The sequence below is a fragment of the Hemicordylus capensis genome, chromosome 1, assembly GCF_027244095.1.
Source record: "Hemicordylus capensis ecotype Gifberg chromosome 1, rHemCap1.1.pri, whole genome shotgun sequence".
In the NCBI taxonomy this organism is placed as follows: domain Eukaryota; kingdom Metazoa; phylum Chordata; class Lepidosauria; order Squamata; family Cordylidae; genus Hemicordylus; species Hemicordylus capensis.
The window spans coordinates 353,924,338-353,942,589 of record NC_069657.1 but is presented as its reverse complement, the minus strand read 5'-3'; positions in this window follow the sequence as shown (position 1 = coordinate 353,942,589).

The following is an 18,252-nucleotide window of genomic DNA, read 5'->3' as shown; positions in this document are numbered from 1 at the left end:
ACCCTCTAGTGATGCTTTATGGAGCAATAATCGCAGTGTCCAATCCCAGCTCTCTGAGAAAGATACCCTCTCTCTCCCTGAGAGGGATACATGTGTTGCAAGGACATGTTCACCATATTCAGACTTCACATTTTTGGCTAATATTTTCAGCATAGAGCTACAATATAATGAGGTTCTACACACAATCTATGCTTAGCCCACTCTCCCCGCAGATGAACAGGGAGCTTGCCCTGGGCAGCTGGATCAGCCGCCCACACGATTACCGGCTCCATCACGGAGCCTGTAGGAGCGGTGGGGTCAGAGGCCACCCATCCCCCGGAAGTCCCAGAATGCCCCACGCAAGTGCGCAGGCCATTCTAGGGAGACCTACAAGGCCGGGAGGCTTGTTTCAGCCTCCCGGTCAGGGGTCTCCTGATGAGTCACCACAGTGTGGAACTGCACTGCAGTGTCTCACAATTGGGAAACTGGGGTTAGCGAAGCACTCACTCCTCTAACCTCTTTTATGGTGGAGTACACAGTGAGGTTTGCTGCTGGGAGCCGTGTGGCTCTTGTTGCAGCACATGACCGCAGGAAAGCAGGCTGGGCTCCCTTAGCCCATTTTAAAGCCTGTTAAAATAACGGGCGCTAGTTCCTTTTTTGTTGTTGTTGTTTCCTTTATTCCTTCTCCCTCTCTCTCGCCCTCCTTTCCTTCCTTTTTTCTTTTTCTCTCTCTCTCTTTCATTCCTTCCTTTTCTCTCCCTCTTCCACTCTTTCCTTTCCTTACTTTCTTCTCTCTCCCTTTCCCTCTCTCTCCTTTCCTTCCTTTCTTCCACCTCTTCTCACTCTGTTTTCTTTCTCTTTTCCTCTTTTCTTTCTTTAACGGGCTCGCTCTTTGGGGCTGGCTGCTCCTCCCTCCCTTCTGGTTTTTTTTTTTTTTTTTTTTGGTCCTTCTCCCTCACTCCTTTCTCCTTTTTCTTCCTTCCTTCCTTACTTCTCTCTTTCTTTCTTTTCCTCCCTCCCTCCTTGTTTCTTTTGTCCTTTTCCCTCCCTTCTCTCTCTTTTCTCTCCTTCCTTCTTTCCTTCTTTCCGTCTTTCTATTTTCCTGTCTCTCTCCCTCCCTCCCTCACTCTCTCTCTCTCTGTCTGTCTTTGCCTTCCTCCCTCAGTCCTCCCGATCCCCTCCCGATCCCCCTGCTGCTGTCTCTGCCTTCTCCGTAGTCCGTTCTGCGCCCGCCGTTTTTCTCCTCTCTGTGGTCGGTGCTAGAAGGAGGAGGAGCCCTACCGGGAGTAGCTCTCTCTCGGAGCCGCCTGCTTCATCGTCAGTCTGCCTGCTGCGCTTCCTCCTTTCGGGCGCGCTTTTAGCTCCTCCGGCTGTTGCCTGCTCCCAGGACCTCCATGGCCAGCTGTGGTGGGTTCCCTCTCTCCCCGCTGCCCACTTCCTCCTCCCACGCCGCCGCCCATCATCACCCCGCCGGTCCTCTTTCCCCCGCCCGGCTCCGCCTCCCTTTCCCTCCGTCTCTGGCGGGGCCGAGTGTGGCCGCCGCCGCCATTGGGCCCAGTCCGCCGCCAGCAGGCCAGGCCCAGTCCTCTCCCCGCTGCCCACTTTCCTGCGGTTGTGAGAATAGCCTCAATGGGTGAAGTAAAAACAGACAGACAATTATAATCAGAATGATCAAGCAGAATTTTCTCACAGACAAGAGTTATATTCTGTTCCTAAAGGGTACTATACTAATATGTTTTCATCTTCACTTTACTAAATAGGAAACACTGAGTTAAAATTCAAAGCAATGTGATAATTATAGAGAACAGTGTTGAAGGAAGGCAGTGTACATACTTTCAGGCTGCCTTTGGACGTCATGGGAAACCTGAGGCAAACTCACCTCAGGTCCGCTCCCTGTGAAGTCCAAACAATTGGAGCCACCGTTCTGGGACTCAATGGCAGCTCCAATTTCCACCCCCAGCCTCTGGTTGTAAGTAAGGTTCATTTACCTAACCAGGGGTCCGGAAGCAGGAGCGGGTCACCTGGTTTGGGCAACTCACCCAAACTAAAGTTAAGGGAGGAAGTTTAACATCTTCCCTTATGCACCATTGGCTTGCGCACCATTGGCTGGTGCGGCTTTCCTTCATGGGTCTCTGAAAGCCCATGCAGCCAGTTCCCACATTCTTGCAGGCTCTGAGACCACAGTTCCATCTTGTCTGAGAGTGCGTTGGGAGATGGGCAAGAGAACTGCTGGTTCACTGACAATGTCCCAAACAATGTCCCAAAGGTGACCTTAGTTTAAAGTGCCTAGTGGCCTTCACTCAATAGAGTTTGTAAGTTGTCATTGAGAAGTATGGACTATGGAAACAGGTACTTGGGAGAAACATCCTTCTGCTCTTGGCATGCAAAAAGGTAGAGAAAAATGGGTCCAATTTCTTGAAATATAAACAGTAATACATGCCATTCATACATACCTATGGCAGTTGCTACTGTTATCTGCTCTAGAGGACTATGAGAGTAAAGGACAGCCTGGGACCTTTTTCCTCCCCCCGCCACCCACAACAAAGACCTTTACTTGCTGGATTGCCCTTTACCAGTTTACCATTGAGCCGGCTCGCAAGGCAGGGGCTTGGCTCAACTCACTTTCACACTGCCCCTCCCAGTTCAGCTCAAGGGCAAGCCTTCAAGCTGAGCCTGCTCAGGTGCAAAACCTGCTTGATTTCGAGGCAGTTCGCACATCCCTATTTTGTTACTACAATTATTGTGACAGTGTTACTTGCACTGGTGACTGAGCATAGGACTATGGCTATGGCTACATTATGCCAGTGGTAGCAGCCACTTGCCTGGGATCGCTATGCCATCTGTCAGTGACAGAAAATAATGTCCTTGAAGCCTAATGTAATGGCAAGATTACAACACAGTAGAAGCAACAATGGTAAAACTTAATGGCCCACATGATGCGTAGCTTTACAGAAGCATAACACTGCACTGCAGAGTTTCCATAGACTTGAAAGGAGATGACAAGGAAACACACAGACTGACTACAAGCAACTATTGCTGCAAACTAAATGTTACTTTAAGCCTACCCTTTGCAAATGTGTGCATGTGGGGTTTTTTTTAAATTAAATAGCAGACAGATTAAGCCCCACATAGATCAGAACTGTGGTGTGAGAGGACACTTTTACCTTAGCCCCTGCTGTGAACACAATCTGGACTGGGCCCCACAATTGCTCTTTGCGAAGGGGGAAAAGCTTTCATTGGTGCCAAAGGAACTTTTCCCCCTATGGCAAATTGCAGCTGCGGAACTGGGAACATGGCAAGAGATGAAGGTTAAAGCCTCCCTCCCCACATCACAGTCTTGATCCTTTTGGAGACTGGATCCAACTGCTAACATTAAACATAAACATTAAAGTGTTTTGGCTCATTTGGTGGCTACTCAGGGATGGGCCTTCTCCTTTGCTGCCCCGAGGCTTTGGAATGCGATCCCTAGTGAAATAAGAGCCTCCCCATCTCTGACCATTTTTTAAAAGTCTTTAAATACGCATCTGTTCACCCAGGCTTTTAACTGATACTGTTTTGATTGTTTTTAATGTTGTTTTAGAATATTGTTTTTTAAAAAAATTAAATTGTTGTGTTTTAAATTTCTTGTTTTTGTTTTTAACTAATGTTTTAATGTTTTATCTTGTTCTAAACTGCCAAGAGACATATGTTTTGGGTGGTATAAAATATGTAAAATAAATAAAATGCAGCCTCTGTATGGTGTTGGCCTTTTGGAGAGCGGGTGCCACTGCTGGAAAAGCAGCAGGGCAGGGCCGAGAAGGTAAGGAGCTGCTTGCCTGCTTTTGAATGTTCTGGTGAGAGCTGACATCGAGAGAACCATATGTCATAAAGCTGATGTAAGGGGAACATATCCATGTGGCCACTATAGAACCTGCAATGTTATTTTGAATGACAAACTAGTTTTTATTCCAGCCATTACCAGAACCATACCCCTAGATTGCTTTGGCAATTGTAGTAGTAGGAACATGGTTTATATGATTGTTTGTGCCTGTTCAATGATATATATTTGAATGAGCACATGATATATATTTGAATGAGCACATGTCCTCTACGCACGAGAATTTCTGAGCACATCTCAAGACTAAGAAACTGTAATATGGAGGCCCCTTTAACTCCCCATAACTCCCGCATCACTCTGAAAATGATTTAAGGGTCTGTATTTTATTTAAATACAGACCCAATATTGGTAGGAAAGATGATGTACAGAAAATTCTTATGTATAAAGAAGCTGAGTTGATTCATAGATTTAGATCCGTAGGGAAGGGAGGTTTAATTCGCATTTGGATTTGGCATGTTTTCTTTAATAAGGTCTGATTTTTTCTGCTTTCCCCTATGAGTCCAGGGAGTTTATTTATTTCTCTACCGAGATCATCCCTATGATGGAACTGATATAGAAGTTGGGTGATGTTTCCTTTTTGTAAGCTTATATATACATCTGGTCTTTGTTCCAACCCCTTGAATGAGTTGCATGATGTCTCAACTGTGGTCTCCTTATGATTAAAAGACTTAGTTAATTTAGGTTCACATTCTACAAGAGGTTCATGAAGCTTGATTATGTTATTGATGCCTCATGGGTGTTCTATTTCGCATACATATATATATATAGCCCTTTGGTAAGATGATGTAGCATAGGTAAAGCATTACCAAAAAGAAAGTTACTATGGTCTATGAGTATATAAGGTATAAGAAATTCTTTGTTATCTTTATATTAATACATTTGGTATATTGATTTTTGTAGATTCTATGATTATATTTTTGCCTTTTAGTCCTTCTTGAAGAAGTTTCAGCGAAAATCACTGCTATCCAGACAGTTTTTTAAGGACTTAAAAGGATTCACCAACAAGGACTATGATTTACAAGGACTCATTAACAAGGATTTACTTCATCACTTGTATCCTGGAATAATCTTTGTGAGATTTATATGTATTGGAAATACCTGGTGTATGCAACGATGGACATTATTATCATTGTAGATTCCTTGTGGTGAATACTTGCTATTTGATCCATTTAGTGGATATTTCCCCTTGCTACATGCTCAGCATGTATGGGGTTATTTTTTTTGTGTAGTACCTATTCTCATACCCATATAAGAGCTTTTGGGTGGTGTATGATGCAATCCTTGGATTTAGATCTTGGATATATGTATTACTAAATTCATGATTATTTATAAACATAGTTATTAATTTTGGAAGTTTTGTATTCACGGTTGTATATTTTTCTGTACTCGCACAGTTTGTTTTTTGTACTTAGTACATGTGTGACCCTATTTTTCTTTTGTGACTGCTGGAAAAGCAGCAGGGCAGGGACAAGAAAGTAAGGAGCTCCTTGCCTGCTTTTTAAGGGAGCCACTCCCAGCCCTGCCAAGCTGGTTCAAATGCCAGCACCCAAGCCGATTCGGCACTTCCCAGAAGAAGTGTGCACACCCCAACCTTATGATTGGTGGGTATAACCCCATCCTTTGGAAGGGCAAAATGGGGCATCGGAACATAGGATGCTGCCTTAAACTGAGTCAAACCATTGGTCCATCTAGCTCAGTATTTTCTGCACAGACTGGCAGAGGCTTCTCCAAGGTTGCAGGCAGGAGTCTCTCCCAGCCCTATCTTGGATTGCCCTGAGCCTGAAGCAGGACTGGGCTGCAGAGAGGGTGACCCTTTGAAGGATGAAGACCATGGTGGGAGAGAAGAGCAATCCTACTGAAGGGGAGAGGCCGGCCAGCCTCTCACTTTCTAGTACTAATTGATTGTGCTGTTCAAAGGTCTTTCAGCTGGGTATGATGTGTTCACAACCATCCTATGCAGTTCCCCATTTTACAAATGGGGAAAAATAAGCAAAACAATAATGACTTGCCAAAAAAGCAAATACATCAATCGCAGGATAACTGTTTAAAATAGTGGTAACTGCTCATCTTGGCTTTAGAGTGGAGGCATTGCTCAGAGTGGTTCTAAAATCATCTTGCCTTGCTTTCCAAAATGAGGAACTCTCTTGATTCCCCAGTACAATCCTGTCACTAGGCATATTTACAATTAAATCAGTAAGTGAGCATTTAGGATAATTACAGTTCTTAATATATAAAGAAAAACACACCAGCATCATAGATTTGAACTTCTTATGCCATTCTACTAGTCCAGTTCACATTATAACAGGCATTTCTTTTGAGAAGCAAGTGCTGAAGCGTTCTGTCAGGGTTATTCAATTTGTTACATAATGTGCAGATGAAAGTGAGAGAGAGAGAGAGAGTAAATGACTTGTATATTTACAGTTTTTCATTTCCAGTGATAGGAGAAGAGGAGGAGAAAGCTACCAGCGTATGAGTGCAAAGGTTTGATTTTGATCCTAAACCATCTGAGGGTAACCCATTTCTGCTCACTGCCATATGTGTGTGCTGCAAATTCCTACACAGCATATTTAATTCGGTCACGTAGCCCACTGACCTTGTTACCAGTGAGGGAAACAACAGGGTTGTCAGTCATGCTTCAGGCAACTAGAACAGTCTGATACACTCACAATGCCGGCAACGCAACCTCACCACATATATGCACATTGTCCAAGCATGAATCGATACTGTTCAAAGTTCAGAAGGAAGTTCTGAATATCATATTGAGTGTACAAATCATTAGCTAACATGTGCATTATGTAGTAAGAGCTTTATAGACGCCGGCACTGAAAACACAAATTCATTTCCCTCATGCCCAACAGCTCCCTACACAATGACTTTGCAATAAAAATAAAATAAAAAAGCACTTTGAAAAAGTAAACAGTGTTTATTTTTGCTGTGGTTTTCCCCCTGCCAATCACACTTCCATAACCTCACCCTTTTCTGCTCAGAATCTAGACTAAAACAAAAACACACGATAATTACTGGACTTACTCTGGCTTGAAGAAAGAAAAATGCCTCCACAGACTCTCAAAAGCAAACACTTAAATTCACATAGGATTTACAGTTAACCCTTAAGATACTTAAGGGTTTTCAGAATCCCAGGGAAATGATTCCTATCTAGTTAGGCCCCAGTGTTTATGCATTGTGTGTCACCACAGGCAAATCATGTTCCATACTCTGAAGTGGTTTGATATGGCAACCATTATCCAATCTAGACCAACGCCCACCTCTAGAAGACACATCTTTTGGAGTTAGGGGGCCAATTTGGACATAACGCCAAACCACAGATAAATGTAACTGAGGTTGGCATTTCTTACCATCCGAATTTTGGATTTCTTTCCAATTGTGATTCTGTTAGTGCCTTGAAACCTCAATTTGAACCCTTGGTTTCAAATTGGTTAGGCTCCTGAAAACACAGGCCCATTGGCCCTATCAAGTTCAGCACCCCCTGCAACCTGGGATTCATGCTGATACTCTTCCCATGACCACAGAGAGAGAGGATCAGAGCAGCTCAGAAATGCATCCACTTTCAACAAACTGCAACTCTTGCTGGTGGTCTCTCAGAGTGAATGCTCCACTTTCTGCTGCCTAGCAACTTGTCACCCCACCCTCATTTTGCTGCCTGGCAACAGGTTTTCCTCATTCAAAGCCACAGGACCCAAGATAGGCCTATGGGCACATGAAGAGGAGGGTCTCAAGAACCATGCCTCCTCTTGCTTCCTTGGCTCCTTATCCAAAAACAACCTTGTAAGTTTATCTTTCTTTTGTAAATTGAGTAAATTGCTTTAGTTTAAAAAAAAACACGTTTTAATGGAAGTGCATGCCGTGTGGTTCTTAAACTGTAAGTGGGAAATGGAAAATGTGGCTTGTGGTGGTGGAGTGGGGACAAAAAGGGATGTGGTTTGTGTGATGGTTCTAAGTGGGGTGGGGTGGGCAAAGCCTGGGTGGGTTCTGGGGGAGTTGCGGGGGGAGGCTTGCAAGACCAAGAGAGGGCTGCCTGGCTGGGTGGTTGGTTTGGTTAGCTGGTTGGTTGGTTGGTTGGTTGGTTGGTTCAGTGCAGAAGACTGTATTCTCCTCTCACCGAAATGAGGACGTATGAAGCATTCTTCATTTTTATCTGGGTGCTATTTTTTAACCGCTGTTTTAGGGGGTGGTTGGCCAGGATTCGGATACAGTTTCCAGCTTCATGGGTGGGGAGGTGACAATTTCGGCCTTGGAGCAGAGCCATTTGATGCCAAAATTGGCAGCCAGATGACAAGAAGATAGATGTGCGTGAATTCAAGCACAATGAGTACTCACTGCTCACACTGTAGCCAATGGTTGCTGGGTGAGTGACACCATGCCCACAGCCTGGCAATGCAAGCAGCACCACAAATGTTGAGATTAAGACTGGGAAGACTAAGAAGAGGGAAGGAAAACGCTAGCCCGGAGGCTCGAAATGAAACCTCAGGTAGCATTATGTCTGAGTTGGCCAATGGTCTTGCAACACCTTTTATAGTGAAGTATATAGTAATCCTCTTGAATAATATCATTAGCAAGACTTCCATTTCCTGATACAGGGAACTGCAAAAGCAATTGGAAACTTGTGGTTAAAACCAATTTATCCATTTGTGATAAATTTGACTCCGGCCTGCAATTATATTTTGCATCTTGCTCTTCATTCATTTACTACCAGGGCCTGACTGGGGGCCCTGAGAGGGCGGTGGAATTTATGGGGAAGATACCGGGTTTTGAGCAGAATAGGTTCTTAACGGTGGAAGTATTCACTGCTGCCCTGTGCAGTGGGGTACAGGGGCACCCTGCAGGTGGGGAGCCCCGGGAATATGCCCTGTTGTCCTGTGGGCCAGTCCAAGCCTGTTTACTACAAATCATAATCTGAGGTCAAAGTACACATTATGTTATGCACATGCTTTGCAAGTATGTGCTTGTTGGGTTTTAGTTTTTTGGTGTGTGTGTTTTTAAATTAAAATAGCAGTCAAATGTGTCCCTTATGAATTAGAACTGTTGAGGCAGAGAGAGAAGCTTTAACTCTAATCTGCTGTGATCTTGACACACACACCTCACTGCTATTTGCCAAGGAAAAATGGTCTTATTGGTCCCAATGAGCTTTGCTCCTCTTGACAAATAGTAAGCCAGATTGGGACTACAGTGGAAATAGAGTTAAAGCTCCCCTTCCCTTCTGCTACAGTCCCAGTCCAGAAGTAGCATGATTCAGGTGCTACTTAACATTAAAAACAAACAAGCACTTATAAAGCATGCACTTAAAGTAATGTATAGTTTAATTCCAAGCTCTAAATACTTAGGTTGGTATCAAAGCCGATCAGTGCCAAAGGACTCTGGAGGATGGGATATGATATGGGGAGCTGCTGATGGAAGGTGGAATCAGCAGAAATTGTACCCCAGCTTGCACAATCCAAAGTGTCTTTCCACTGCACCTCTGGATCCAATTCTAGATTCTTAAAGAGAACATACATGATTGAACTTGCATTCCCTTCACCTTCTTCCCATTTATTTTGATTTGGAGTGTTCTGAGGGGTGGGGTGTTACTAGCAATTTATTAAACATACATTTCCATAATTTAGCATTCAAAATAATACATGAAAACAACAGTATAGTAGTTACTGTTAGTAGTAGCAACAACACAACATTGATTTATCCTCACCCTCCCAACTTATTACAACTATTCACTCAATTCACAGATCCAATTTATGCCCAATCCAATCAATCAATCACCCCAATATCAATGCTCCCAAACAAAGTAATAATTAAAAAGGGGGAAGGGGGGGAGAGATTTGTGTTTTTTGTCTTGTTTGGTCTTATTTATTTTCATTCACTCATATTATTATGCATAATAAGGTTTGGTTTTGTAAAATTAATAGGTAAGGAAGGAGGATCACTATCAATGAAGGGAGGATGCAAGATTAAGAGGGGGACAAGACTGGTTATATAAGTGAAATTTTAAAGTGTTCTGAAAAAAAGAGAATGCACACTTTTTTCATTACCTAGACTGGCCAATATTAATTATTATTATTACTATTATTATTATTATTTACTTACACAGTCAGACAGGGGTTATTGACTGGATTGTTTTATCCAGACATCAAGTCCTTCCCAAGGACCTGGGATGGCTGAATTTTATTGTCAATGTTGTTGTTGTTGTTATAGATATTGTCACAGAATATAGGCTGTTCCCAGTAAAGTTGCTTTTTGTAATTGGCTGATGGTGATTTCTGTGGCCCCTATGGTGTTGAGGTGCTCTTCAAGGTCTTTTGGAACTGCACCCAGGGTGCCAATTACCACTGGGATTATTTTGGTCTTTTTCTGCCACAGCCTTTTAATTCCCATTTGTAGATCTTTGTATTTTGTGACTTTTTTTTTCCTATTTCTTTTTCTTCTATTCTGCTATCCCCTGGTATTGCTGTGTCAATTATTTTGACTTGTTTTTCTTTCTTCTCGACTACAGTTATATCTGGTGTATTGTGTGGCAGATGTTTGTCTGTTTGTAGTCGGAAATCCCATAATATTTTTACATCTTCATTTTCTTCAACTTTTTCAATTTTATGGTCCCACCAATTTTTGGTTACAGGTAGCTTGTATTTTTTGCAGATGTTCCAGTGTATCATCCCTGCTACCTTGTCATGCCTTTGTTTATAGTCAGTCTGTGCAATCTTTTTACAACAGCTGATTAGCTGGTCCATGGTTTCATCCGCTTCTTTACAAAGATGGCACTTGCTGTTTGTTGTTGACTTTTCTACTTTTGATCTTATTACATTTGTTCTTAGTGCCTGTTCTTGTGCAGCCAGTATTAAACCCTGTGTTTCTTTCTTCAAGTTGCCATTCTTAAGCCATTGCCAGGTCTTGGTAATGTCTGATTTTCCACTTATATTGTGCAAATATTGACCATGCAGTGGCTAATTTTTCCATTTTCTGCTTGTTTCTTGACTTGTTCTTTCTTGTAGGCCTTCTTTATTTCATTGGTGTTGAATAGTTTCTCATTGTTGACCATTTGAAGTGCATCTTCTTCACTGTCCTTGATATACTCTTCAAGGCTTCTTTTCTCCTCCTCTACTGTTTGATGGACTTGCAGCATTCCTCTTCCACCTGAGCTGTGAGGAAGGTATAGCCTTCCTACATCACTGCGGGGGTGTAGAGCATGATTGATGGTCATGATTTTCCTGGTCTTACGATCTAGCATTTCTAGCTCTGCCTGGGTCCAGTCTATTATTCCTGCAGTGTATCTGATAATAGGTATAGCCCAGGTGTTTATGGCTTGTATGATGTTCCCGCTATTGAGTTTGGACTTGAGGATTTTTCTAACTCTCCTGATGTATTCACTTCCAACTTTTCTTTTAACTGCAGTGTGTGCTATGTTATCAGCCTGGAGAATGCCCAAGAATTTGTAATGTTCTTTCTCTTCCAGGTTCTTGATCTTGCTTCCATTGAGCAGCTCTATTCCTTCTGTTTTTGTTATTTATCCTCTTTTCATTATTAATGCAGCACACTTGTCTAGTTCAAACTCCATTGCTATATCGCTACTGAATATACGGACAGTGTTTAGCAGTGATTCAATTTCTGGCTGGGACTTTCCATACAACTTCAGATCGTCCATGTATAGCAGATGGTTGATTTGACTTGATGTTTTAGATGTTTGGTATCTGAGGCCTGTTTTGTTTAGTCTTTGTGAAAGTGGGGTCATGGCGATTACAAATAACAGAGGGGATAGTGAGTCCCCTTGGGAAATGCCTCTTCTAATGCTAACCTGTCCAAGTGTCTCACCATTGATTGTTAACTGTGTACTCCACATGCTCATTGCATTTTTAATAAATATCTGAATGTTTTTGCTGACACCAGTTGTTTCTAAACATTTTAGTATCCATGTGTGAGGCAATGAATTGAAGGCTTTCTTGTAGTCAAACCATGCAACACTTAGATTGGTTTTTCTTCTCTTGCAATTTTCTAAAATCATTTTGTCATTCAGCAGCTGGTCTCTGGTGTTCAGGCAATTTCCTTTCTATTCAACTGGAAGCTGTTTGTTAGTTAATAAGTGTTGCATCACTTCATCTGCTATTATTCCAGTTAATAATTTGAACATGGTTGGCAGACAGGTTATCGGTCTATAATTACTTGGAACTGCACCTTTTGCTGGGTCTTTCATAATGAGATGAGTTTTGCCAGTTGTTAGCCATTGTTCAATATCACCGCCTTGCAAAATGTGATTGAACTGTTTTGATAGTTGTTTATGAAGGCTTGTTAGGTGTTTAAGCCAAAAGCCATGCAGTTCATCGTCGCCTGGTGCAGTCCAATTTTTAATTTTCTTTGCTCTTTCACTTATTAATTCTGGTGTTATTATTAGATCTTGCATTTGTTGGTTACATTTTTGACCTCTTTCATCCAGCCTGCTTTTTTATTATAGTCTATTGTATTGTCCCATAATTTTCCCCAGAATTGCACTGTTTCTTCTTTATTTGGTGTTTCTAGGTTTCTTGCAGTTTCTCCTTCTATGCTTTGGTAGAAACGTCTCTGATTTGACGGGAATTGGAGCTTCTGCCTGTGTTGTGTAATTCTGGCTTCGTATCTGCTAATCTTCTTTGACACTGCTGTTATTTGCTGCTTTATTATTTCCAGGACTTCTCTAATTCTCCTTGAATCTAGGTGGTATTCTTGGATCAGATACTGTTTGGTGTTTTCATTCTTCAGCTTCTTGTCTTTCATATCTTTCAATTTACTAGCATCTGATCTAAGCCTGGAGATTTTATTTTCTAATCTAATCTTCCATTTAGGTGATGTACTGATTTCTTTTTTTACAGGTCCGCTGATCTTACATCCAAGCTCTTGTGTTGTTCTTGTTACTGTACTGTACATTAGTTGGTTTGTTTCTTGCAAATTATTGGTTGTTATTTCTGCAAGTGCAGCACTGACATCTTTTAATGCCTGAGCAAGTTGTTTTTTGGCAACTCTTTTTAGACTGGAAGTGGAACCCTGGTGGTTGTTTGTTTCATGTGCTCAGTTATTTTTTGCTTTAGTTCTTGTTGCTTTTCTGGCATTCAGGTTTTTGAGGTGAAGGCAAAGGGGAGGTTGCCTGGTTTTGATTTTGAAACAGTTCAGCAACAGTGGCATCCTCTATTTCCAACACCTCCTCCACCTGCGCCTGAGCAACTGTTTCAGTTGGTGGTAATTCTTCTTCCATATCTTGAGCCTGTGTTGCTCTTTGCAATTCTTCCAGCTCAACTCCTGTGAATGCTTTATTTCTTATTATGTATCTTCTCTGGTCTGCTAGCCTTTGTTCTGTTATTTCTGTATCTGGATGCTTCTCTTTCCAAATTTGGTACATTCTTTTAAAATAACCTCTTCTAGTTGGACTAGACTTGTAACAGCAGATCATTATTTCCTTGTTGGCATTTTTCATATAGTTTTTCCGGTTAAGCGACGTTTCTTCCAGTAACTTTGCAGTCTCCAGCCCTGGTTGCTCAACTGAAGATCCTGAGTCCTGTTGCCCACTTGTCACCAGATGTCCAGGGACTCCAGCACCTGGCCCGGTCCTTGTTGACCCGGGCGACGACCGATCTGGTATAGATTTATTAAAATTATGTCTCACCATATTGTTGATGGGGCAGGCACTCTTTGTCTGGCTCCTCTGGTGAGACCTGTCCAGTATGGTTGGACCTCTGGCAGAGCTCTCACCTTCCTCAGAGTACGCAAGCCCCACAACCATTCCAAGGTAGTGCCTCACTGGGGGACTATTAATAATAATAACAACAATAACAACAACAACAACACAGTCAGACAGTGTTATTGGTTTGTTTGTTTTATCCAGACATCGAGTCCTTCCCAAGGACCTGGGATGGCTGAATTTTATTATCAATATTGTTGTTGTTATCATAGATATCATCACAAAATATAGGCTGTTCCCAGTAAAGTTGCTTTTTGTAATTGGCTGCTGGTGATTTCTGTAGCCCCTATGGTGTTGAGGTGCTCTTCTAGTTCTTTTGGAATTGCACCTAGGGCGCCAATTACTACTGGGATTATTTTGGTCTTCTTCTGCCACAGTCTTTCAATTTCAATTTGTAGATCTTTGTATTTTGTGATTTTTTTTCTATTTCTTTTTCTTCTATTCTGCTATCACCTAGTATTGTTATGTCAATTATTTTGACTAGTTTTTCTTTCTTCTTGACTACATTTATATCTCACCAGATATTGTGTGGCAGATATCTGTCTGTTTGTAGTCAAAAGTCCCATAATATTTTTGTATCTTCATTTTCTACAACTTTTTCAATTTTATCATATCATCAATTTGTGGCTACAGGTAGCTTGTATTTTTTGCAGATGTTCTAGTGTATCATCCCTGCTACCTTGTCACTTATCATTATCATTATTATTATTTTTACATTTATATTCTGCTCTCCCTCCAAGGAGCCTAAAGCGGTGTACTACTTACTTCAGTTTCTTGTCACAACAACCCTGTGAAGTAGGTTAGGCTGAGAGAGAAGTGACTGGCCCAGAGTCACCCAACAAGTATCATGGCTGAATGGGGATTTGAACTTGGGTCTCTCCGGTCCTAGTCCAGCACTCTAACCACTACACGGAGCTGGTGTATTTATTACTTATATACACACTGATACACCTTGGACTGGGTCTCACGATCAGTGAGACCCGCTTTTTCCGAGTGAGTGGGGAGGGAGCCCTGAGCGCCAGATCAAAGTAACAAAGAGAAAAATATCACCCAATACAAGAAATATAAACACATACAAAAGACACCAATGCCATTACTCAATACCTTGGGTAACTATCTTTGATGTGTATATATGAATTTTATTATGTTGTATAAATGTTTACTCTCATGTTGTACTAATGTTTTCTTTAATGTATAGTTTGTGCTTTGTATCTATAAGGCCTCTTTCTTACTCCCTTGGAGAAATCTAAGAACATTTGGAAACAGCTTACACTCCTTTTGGGTGGAATTGAAGAAGCACTTTTGGAGGATATTATGAAGAACTCCATACACCAGGGAAGAGTGACTTATATTTAGCAGATGGGAAGTTTATCACGTTTGTGACATAACAATTGTTCATGTATTTCTCAGGAAACTCATTGTGAAACAAGGACTTATCGCGAAACCTTGTCAAATTAAGTGATTTATGTATATACAGTGATTCATATATTAAGTGATTTATGTTAACTAAGTGATTTATGAAGTTACATTTATATGAGTATTGGCATTGGTGTCTTTTGTATGTGTTTATATTTCTTGTATTGGGTGGTATTTTTTTCTTTGTTACTTTGAGTAGTACCACTCTCCCCTTATATATTTTTCCTGAGCGGCCGGATCGGCTGCCCACACGATTGCCGGCTCTGTGACGGAGCTGGTGGGGCTGGGGAGTTCAGGGGCTGCGCGGTCCCCAGAAGCTCCAGTATGCCCTGTGCGAGCTTTTTGCCTTCCCTCTGGGAGTCTACTCACGAGTAGCCATGGCGCGGAGCCGCACCGCGTCTACTCACGATCAGATAGCCCGGGTTTGCGGAGCACTTGCTCTGCAAACCCGGGCTAAGGGGAGGGGTACTTGAGTGGGTTACTGAGCTGAGCTGAGCCCAGTGGTTCTCATGATCAGCAAAAATTGGGCTAGCAGAGGCTAGCCCGATTTTTGCTGATCGTGAGAATATCCCCCTTAAGTCACAAACCACACCCACCCACCCTCTGAAATCAAATACCTGGTATTTTATAATACATGTAGAAACTCTTATCACCTTTCTGCAGTTTTTTGCTTGCTTTTAACCAGATCATAGAATTTGTGATAGAAAGGCCACTCATCATGTAAAGAAACCAAAAACAATTCTTTAAGGCACTGAAGTAAAGCTTGTCATCTAATTTCTGCATCAAAGTCGCTTGTTTTAATGGGGGGGGGGCACACCTTGCCAAATAATGGCTAATACCCATCCAGTCCAGCACTGTGCAGCTGCGTCAGTGGCTGACATCCAGACAAATGCAGTGTCATCACACGTGGAAGAAGGGGCAATCCTCAACACTCTCCCCTTCCTTCTGAAGCCCCCTGTACCTTCTGAAAAAGTGTCCTCAAGGGGTACACAGGTTATTTTTATTTTACCATGATTGTTTTTGAATTCTTGTTCTGAGTTTTGGTTTCGTCCTAATGTTTTGCTGCCCTGGAATTCCACCACTGACACTGAAACAGAGAGAAATAATACCCTTCTTGCATATCAGATAGTTCTGTGCCTAAAATATCTCGAAGCAGCATCCTTGTTTACAGATGAGTCAGATGATGGCTCCTTTGACTGGGAAAACTACGGACACCTCTTCATTAGAATTATAATCTGATTGTGGGTTCCCCCCCCCATATCATAAGGGAAAACTCCTTTTGAATAATATTGTTTAACATATCTTTTACAGTAATCTTGTCCTTGCCATGGTTGGGTCACTTTCTGGTATGTTTGCATATCACTGCAGCTCCTGCCCATTTTTGGCAGGGGTGATGGACCCATTTTATTGGATTGGATTCCGGAGGCCGCTTGGGGAATTTCCCAGCAATCTTGTGGGCAGATCTCCAGCGCAGCACATTGAGGCTTGGATCTTCGAGGCCACGAGGGCTTGGGATGAAATTGCTCCTAAGTGGTCTTTTAAAGTCTGTGGGTCTTGTTTTCGGTTTTCAGTTTTTAGACCTTCTGATGGTACACTGTGACATTTTTGCCAAATTCTTTGCCGATAAGGTCACTCATCTCCACTCTGAGTTGGACTCTGATTGTGCTATGTCCATTGAGATGATGGAGGTGATGTCTTGTGATGTCATTTGGGATATGTTTGATCTGGTGGAGGTTGATGATGTGGATAGGGTTCTCTGTGGTATGAGTTCAGCATCTTGTTTGCTTGATCCTTGCCCCACCTGGTTGATTTGTTCGGCTGGAGGTGAGGGGTGAGGTACTGGGTCCATGAGCTAGTGAATTCATCACTCAGGGAGGGAGAGGTTCCCCTAGCTTTGAAAGAAGCAGTGGTCCACCCTCTCCTGAAGTCTTCTTCCCTAGACCCAAAGATATTAGATAATTTTAGACCTATCTCCAACCTTCCCTTTTGGGGGAAGGTTTTGGAAAAAGTTGTTGCTGTTCAACTATAGAGAATCCTAGATGAAGTGGCTTTCCTTGACCCTTTTCAGTTGGGATTTAGGCCACAGCACAGCACAGAAATGGCATTGGTCACTCTAGTGGATGACCTCTGTCGGAGCCTCAATGAGGGGATGTGCCTCTCTTGGTTCTATTAGATCTCTTAGTGGCCTTTGACCATGGTATCCTTTTAGATCATCTGTGGGGGCTTGGAATCGGGGGCACTGTTTTGTGCTGGTTCCATTCCTATCTTAGTGGACGGTTTCAGACAGCATTGGAGGTGAGTTCTCTTGACCATGGCCTCTTTCTTGTGGAGTGCTGCAGGGCTCAGTCCTCGCTCCCTTGCTTTTTAACATCTATATGAAGCCTCTGGATGAGGTCATCCATTGGTATGGGGTAAGGTATCATCAGTATGCTGATGATACGCAATTGTACATCGCCACCCCAGGCCAATCCAGGGATGCTGTGGATGTGTTGACCCAGGGTTTGGATGGGCCAAAACAAGCTTAGGCTTAATCCCTACAAGACAGAGTTGCTTTTGTTTAGTTCTCGATCTGGCCAGGTTTCAGTTTCAAGTGTCTCCCTTGATGGGGCCACACTCCGCTTAAAAGAACAGGCTCGCAATTTGGAGGTCATCCTGGACTCACAGCTCCTGCTGGAACAGCATGTGGAAGCTGTAGCCAGGGGAGACTTTGCCCAGCTTTGTCTGCTGCGCCAACTGTGGCCTTACCTCAACTAGCAGACCCTGGCTACCATGACTCATGCCCTTGTCACCTCTTGGTTGGACAATTGCAATGCGCTCTACCTGAGGTTGCCTTTGAAGACAACTCAGAAGCTTCAGCTGGCCCAAAATGCCACGGCCCAGCTGCTTGTGGGCAGCAGAAAATATGACCATGTTTCACCTTTGTTGCAGTCATTGCATTGGGTTGCCAGTTCGCTTCTGGGTCCAATTCAAAGTGCTGATTATCACCTATAAAATCTTTCAGGGTTTGGCGCTGTTGTACCTTCAAGACTGCCTCTCCCGTCCAACTTCAGCCCACCCTGTGAATTTGTTTCAGGTGGGCCTTCTCAGAGTTCCGGGCCCAGGGGAGGTACATGGGGCCCGGGCTCGTGGGAGGGCCTTCTCTGTTGCAGCCCCCTCCTTATGGAACACCCTGCCTCTTGAGATTCATACACCTCCCTTCTGTCCTTTAAGAAGCTTTTGAAAACTTATTTATTTTGCCAGGCTTTTAGTTGTGTGTGTGTGTGTGTGTGTG